The 5590-nt window shown below is 49.5% G+C and overlaps 1 long non-coding RNA gene across 1 annotated transcript; it reads right to left on the bottom strand.

Moving 5' to 3' along the window:
- Positions 1 to 306: 306 nt before the first annotated feature.
- On the bottom strand, positions 307 to 3737 carry LOC125517415 (uncharacterized). Its single transcript, XR_015607314.1, has 2 exons — positions 3439 to 3737; positions 307 to 2016 (listed from the first exon to the last, which is right to left on the bottom strand). It is a non-coding gene; the product is annotated as an uncharacterized LOC125517415 (long non-coding RNA).
- Positions 3738 to 5590: the final 1853 nt, after the last annotated feature.

Here is a 5590-nt window from a genome sequence, read left to right as displayed (position 1 = left end):
CGAGATCCTAATGTTAGAGTTAGTAAAACCATTTTAACCCGAGTAGAAGAGAGATCAGAGTCCCAGAGTATAGTCGAGGAATAAAAGTTCCTAATACCACCCAATGGCGACGTGGGCCCGTAAGACACACAGCCATGTTAGTAAAAAGTTTTGTAATGTCTAGACTCGACTTCGGCCAAGGAGTGTGGAAGGGGGATTCCTACAGGCAGTCGGCTCTGATACCAACTTGTGACGCCCCCAATTCAATCGTACACTAATCATACACGCAAACATATACGATCAAGATTAGGGACTCACGGGAATATATCACAACACAACTCTACAAATAAAACAAGTCATACAAGGATCATATTACAAGCCAGGGGCCTCGAAGGCTCGAATACAAGAGCTCGATCATAGACGAGTCAGCGGAAGCAACAATATCTGAGTACAGACATAAGTTAAACAAGTTTGCCTTAAGAAGGCTAGCACAAACTGGGATACAGATTGAAAGAGGCGCAGGCCTCCTGCCTGGGATCCTCCTAAACTACTCCTGGTCATCGACAGCGGGCTGCACGTAGTGGTAGGCACCTCCAGTGTAGTAGGAGTCATCGTCAATGGTGGCATCTAGCTCTTGGACTCCAACGTCTGGTCGCAGCAATCGGGTATAGGAAGGGGTAAAAGGGGGAGCAAAGCAACCGTGAGTACTCATCCAAAGTACTCGCAAGCAAGGAGCTACACTACATATGTATGCATTGGTATCAAATGGAATAAGGTTGTCATATGTGGACTGAACTTCAGAATGCCGGAATAAGAGGGGGATAGCTAGTCCTATTGAAGACTACGCTTCTGGCCACCTCCATCTTGCAGCATGTAGAAGAGAGCAGAAGGTAAGTCCACCAAGTAGCAACGTGTATCATAATCCTACCCGGCGATCCTCTCCTCGTCGCCCTGTTAGAGAGAGACCACCGGGTTGTATCTGGCACATGGAAGGGTGTGTTTTATTAAGTATCCAGTTCTAGTTGTCATAAGGTCAAGGTAGAACTCCAAGTCGTCCTGTTATCGAAGATCATGGCTATTTGAATAGATTAACTTCCCTGCAGGGGTGCACCACATTTCCCAACACGCTCGATCCCTTTGTCCGGACACACTTTTCTGGGTCATGCCTGGCCTCGGAAGATCAACACATCGCAGCCCTACCTAGGCACAACAGAGAGGTCACCATGCCGGTCTAAATCCTATGGCGCATGGGTCTGGGCCCATCGCCCATTGCACACCTGCACGTTGCGAGGGCGGTCGGAGAGCAGACCTAGCAACCTCCATTACAAAGGAAGTTGCGTTACGCGGTCCAACCCGGCGCGCGGCGCTCAGTCACTGACGTCACAAAGGCTTTGGCTGATACCACGACGTCGAGTGCCCATAAATGTCCCCGCGTAGATGGTTAGTGCGTTATGCCAGTAGCTAGACTCAGATCAAATACCAAGATCTCGTTAAACGTGTTATCTTGAAATAACCGCGAACGCCGACCAGGGCCAGGCCCACCTCTCTCCTAGGTGGTCTCAACCTGCCCTATCGCTCCACCACAAAGTAACAGTCGGGGGCCGTCGGGAACCCAGGCCCACCACTACCTAGATGGAGCCACCTGCCCCTTCAGCCCCCATCTCCAAACAGTATTACCGCTAATGTAACAGTGTAAAGTATATAGTATATGCCCGTGATCACCTCCCAAAGTGATCACGGCCCAGTAGTATAGCATGGCAGACGGACAAGAGTGTAGGGCCACTGATGAAACACTCGCATCCTATACTAAGTAGTAGGATAGCAGGTAAAGGTAACAAAAGTAGTAGCAAGGACAGGCTATGCAGCAGTATAGGATTAACTGAAAGCAGTAACATGCTACACTACTCTAATGCAAGCAGTATAGTGAAGAGTAGGCGATATCTGGTGATCAGGGGGGCTTGCCTGGTTGCTCTAGCAAGAGAGAGGGGTCGTCAACACCGTAGTCGTACTGGGTAGCAGCGGCGTCGGTCTCGGTGTCTAGCGAGAGAAGAGGGGGAAGAAACAATAAATATTAAGAAAACAGATGCATAGCGATCCATGACATGACAAGTATCGGTGCTAGGGGTGCCCTAACGCGGTACGAGGTGGTAACGGTGAAGGGGGAAAACATCCGGGAAAGTATTCCTGGTGTTTCGCGTTTTCAGACAGATGAACCGGAGGGGGAAAGTTGCGTGTTTGCTATGCTAGGAATGTGTGGCGGACAAACGGGCTGCGTATCCGGATTTGTCTCGTTGTTCTGAGCAACTTTCATGTAGAAAACATCTTCATTTGAGCTACGGTTTATTTTCTAAGATTTTTCAAAGATTTAACAATAGTCAAAAAAAATCTCTAAAATTTTGCTAAGTCTGAGAATTTGTCATTTTTGAAACATCACTTACCGGTTTTCCGAAGGCTATAGCTATTGTTCCGTACATTCTATGGGTTAGTGCCTTATATCAATTTTGAGCATTTTTCTACGATCTACTAGATAGTAGCATTTGCATCCATATTAGAGTTCATTTGCTTGATCATAAACAGCTCTAAAGTAGCTATGAAATAAAGCTATTTTTGGTTTTTCTGTTAACAAAACATAGAACCTTGTGATTTTCATAGGATTTAATCCGCGCATCAAATGGATTTGGTCCAATGGGGTAAAATGATGATTTTCAAGTGTACTCTCTGCCCAAATTATTTTTATCCACATAAGAACTTGCCTTGTGGATTTTTATTGGCTGTCAAAGGGGCTACCCAATGCGAATTTGCCAAAGCTAGCTGCAGCTACAGTAACTGAACGTTACTGTAGCAGAGGAGCTGCAGCCGAGTGCAGCAGGAAGAGCAGCAGTAGGGAGCGGCAGCCGCGGCGCGGCGAGGCTGGCCGAAGGCGGGCGAGGCCGGAGATGGGCGCGGCACACACTCAGCACACACACACACACACACACTTCACACACGCACCGCGCATACACACTGCCCGCACGCACAACACGCACACACACTCACGGCCGCTCGGCCATGGCCACGCAGTAGCCGGTGTAGCAAGCAGAAGTAGCAGTACGTGGGATGCAGGGGTGATAGCGGCAGCGGCTCTAGACAGCACTAGTGTAGCGGTAGCGGTGCGAGCGAAGCGGGAGGCGGTGGCGCAGGACCAGACGGAGCAGGACGGGGGCGGCCTCAGCTCGGAGCAGCAATGCAGGGACGCAACAGACGCGAGCGGGGGCGAGGCTAAACGCACGGGCCGTGGGCAGAGGAGGGCAAGCGCGTGCACGCTATAGGCCGCGGCCGGGCGCGGCAGAGGACGGACAGGAGGAGTTCGGGAGCGCGGGGCTCCTTAGCCATGGCGGACGCTGGCTTCGGCCTCGTCCAGGACGGAGCTACGGCAGGGTCTTGACCATGGGGAGAGAGGCGAAACGAACGGCGGCTCACAGTGAGGTCGGGGCGTGCTTGGAGAGGTTGGGGGGCGCCGATGTTGCAGGTCGAGGCAGCGGCAGCGGCGATACCCACGATGGTGGAGCGAGGCGATCCGGCGGAGGAGAGCTTCCCGGCTCTAGCTGGTGGTCCAGGAGGAAGAAGAAGTGGGCGGTGCACCTTGTAGTCAAGGTCTCGGCACTCGGGGTGCCAGTGGCCGTGGGATCGAGTAGTGCACGGCGACGACTGTGTCGACGAGATGCAGAGGAAGAGAACAAGCGATGGGAAGGGGAAAATGGGGGCTAGGGTATGCGCGGATGAGCGAGGGGGTCTAGTAGACGCCAAGAAGCAACGGATGGACGGCGCGTGGCGATCCTCGTCACGGACGCGCGCCCTGCGTCCACGGCGGGAGGGTGAACAGGAGGGAGAAGGTGATGTCGGCTGGGCTGGGCCGGCTCCTATAGCGAGCAGGCCGAGGGCACAGTGTTCTGTTACGTATTGCCTTCTTTTCTTTATTCCTATTTTTGACTCTGTTAGAGATCTATTTGTAAGAGCAAATGACATAGTTAAATAAGAAATTTGGCCCACAAATACTAGGTACTATACTTGGTTTGCACAAAGATTTAATTGACTTCCCACGATTTTCTTTTTAAAAGTAATGAGCTGTATGGGGTTGTTTTGGTCTTGTTTTAAATAGGTCAGGAGCACCTAATTACCACAAAAGATGTTTGTTCTTATTTGAATATTACTTAGTCATTATTTGCAATACAACCAACATTTTATTTTACCTTTTGAATTATTTAATTATTTTACTTGCATTTAAAATTTGAGTTGATTCGGTTTCGAATCAACGCGAGTTTAACAACAGTAATAATGGTTACATGGCATCGTTAGTAGAGGATTACTGTAGCTTAATTATCCGGGCATCACAGCCCCCGTCGACGACCTCTGATCCTCTTCGCCGACACCTTCCTCAACCCTACCAGAGCCGCTTCACCAACACCATCGTCAACCCCACCAGATTAGCTTCGCCTATACCATTTTCAACCCTACCGGGGCTCCTTTGCCAACTCACAAGTCCACAGCCTCAGATCCGCTTCCTTGCACCCTCATCCAACCTACCGGAGCAGCTTCTGACGCCCCATCCACGGCCACAGATCCGCATCATTGACACCATCGTTAACCCAACCACCGGAGCAGCTTCACCTACGCCCTCGTCCACGGCCATAGATCTGCTTTGCCCACACCGTAGTCCACCCTACCGGAGCCGCTCCACAAACACCCTATTCCATAGTTCTAGATCTCCTTACTGGACCCCAACAGCCAGCGCAGCGTCATCACCCTTAACGTTTCTAATCTGATTCCCACCGTCTGGCAGGATGCCAAGCACCCGCCACGGCCTAGGTACTTGTCACCTTTAAACTCGTCCAGCATCACCTGCCCGATGTACTTCAAATATACTAATAGGTCGTTGTTACCTGCTATGCAGCTAGCAAAAACTACAAGGACGATGTTTCTTCTGGATCTAACAGCTTGGCCAACCAAGATCCTGGACCGAGGCATTGCTATGATCTTGTAAGCGTGTCTCTCTCTCTCTTTTATTGTTCTGTGCCTGCCAGCGTGCTTTGCTAGGATTTTCGACCAGTAATCCCTTTGTGTAGACAATGATTTCTACTACTGGCTGCTAAATTAGATATGTAGATGTCATACATGATACTACCTCGTACCTCCATTCCTAAATATAAGTCTTTCTAGAGATTCCACTATAGGCTACATATGGAGAGAAATGAGTGAATCTACACTCAAAATTGCATCTATATACATCTGTATGTGGTCCATACTGGAATCACTACATAGACATATATTTAGGAACAGAGGCAGTACATTACACAAAATCGTAGGTGGCATGTAGGAATTCTAGTACACTACATTAGGCTCCCTTAGAGTGCCTGTTAGTCCAGCACACAGAGTCATGGCTAGTTTATGCTACGCACACAATCATTAACTGGTGGTTTAAATATGCGCAAGGGATATGCAATGTATTATCATGTAGAGATGTCTGAAATTAGCTGTGTCAACTTGCAGATAGGGTTACACAATGAAAAAGTACAAAATGTATGTGGCAATTTCATGGAACATCGCAAAAAAAGGAGAGCCAGCGGTGATCCTA

This window comes from Triticum urartu, chromosome 6A, assembly GCF_056163025.1.
Source record: "Triticum urartu cultivar PI428250 chromosome 6A, HENAU_Tu73, whole genome shotgun sequence".
Lineage (NCBI taxonomy): Eukaryota > Viridiplantae > Streptophyta > Magnoliopsida > Poales > Poaceae > Triticum > Triticum urartu.
Note: the sequence above shows the minus strand (reverse complement) of the source record. Positions and strands in the feature narration are given on the sequence as shown.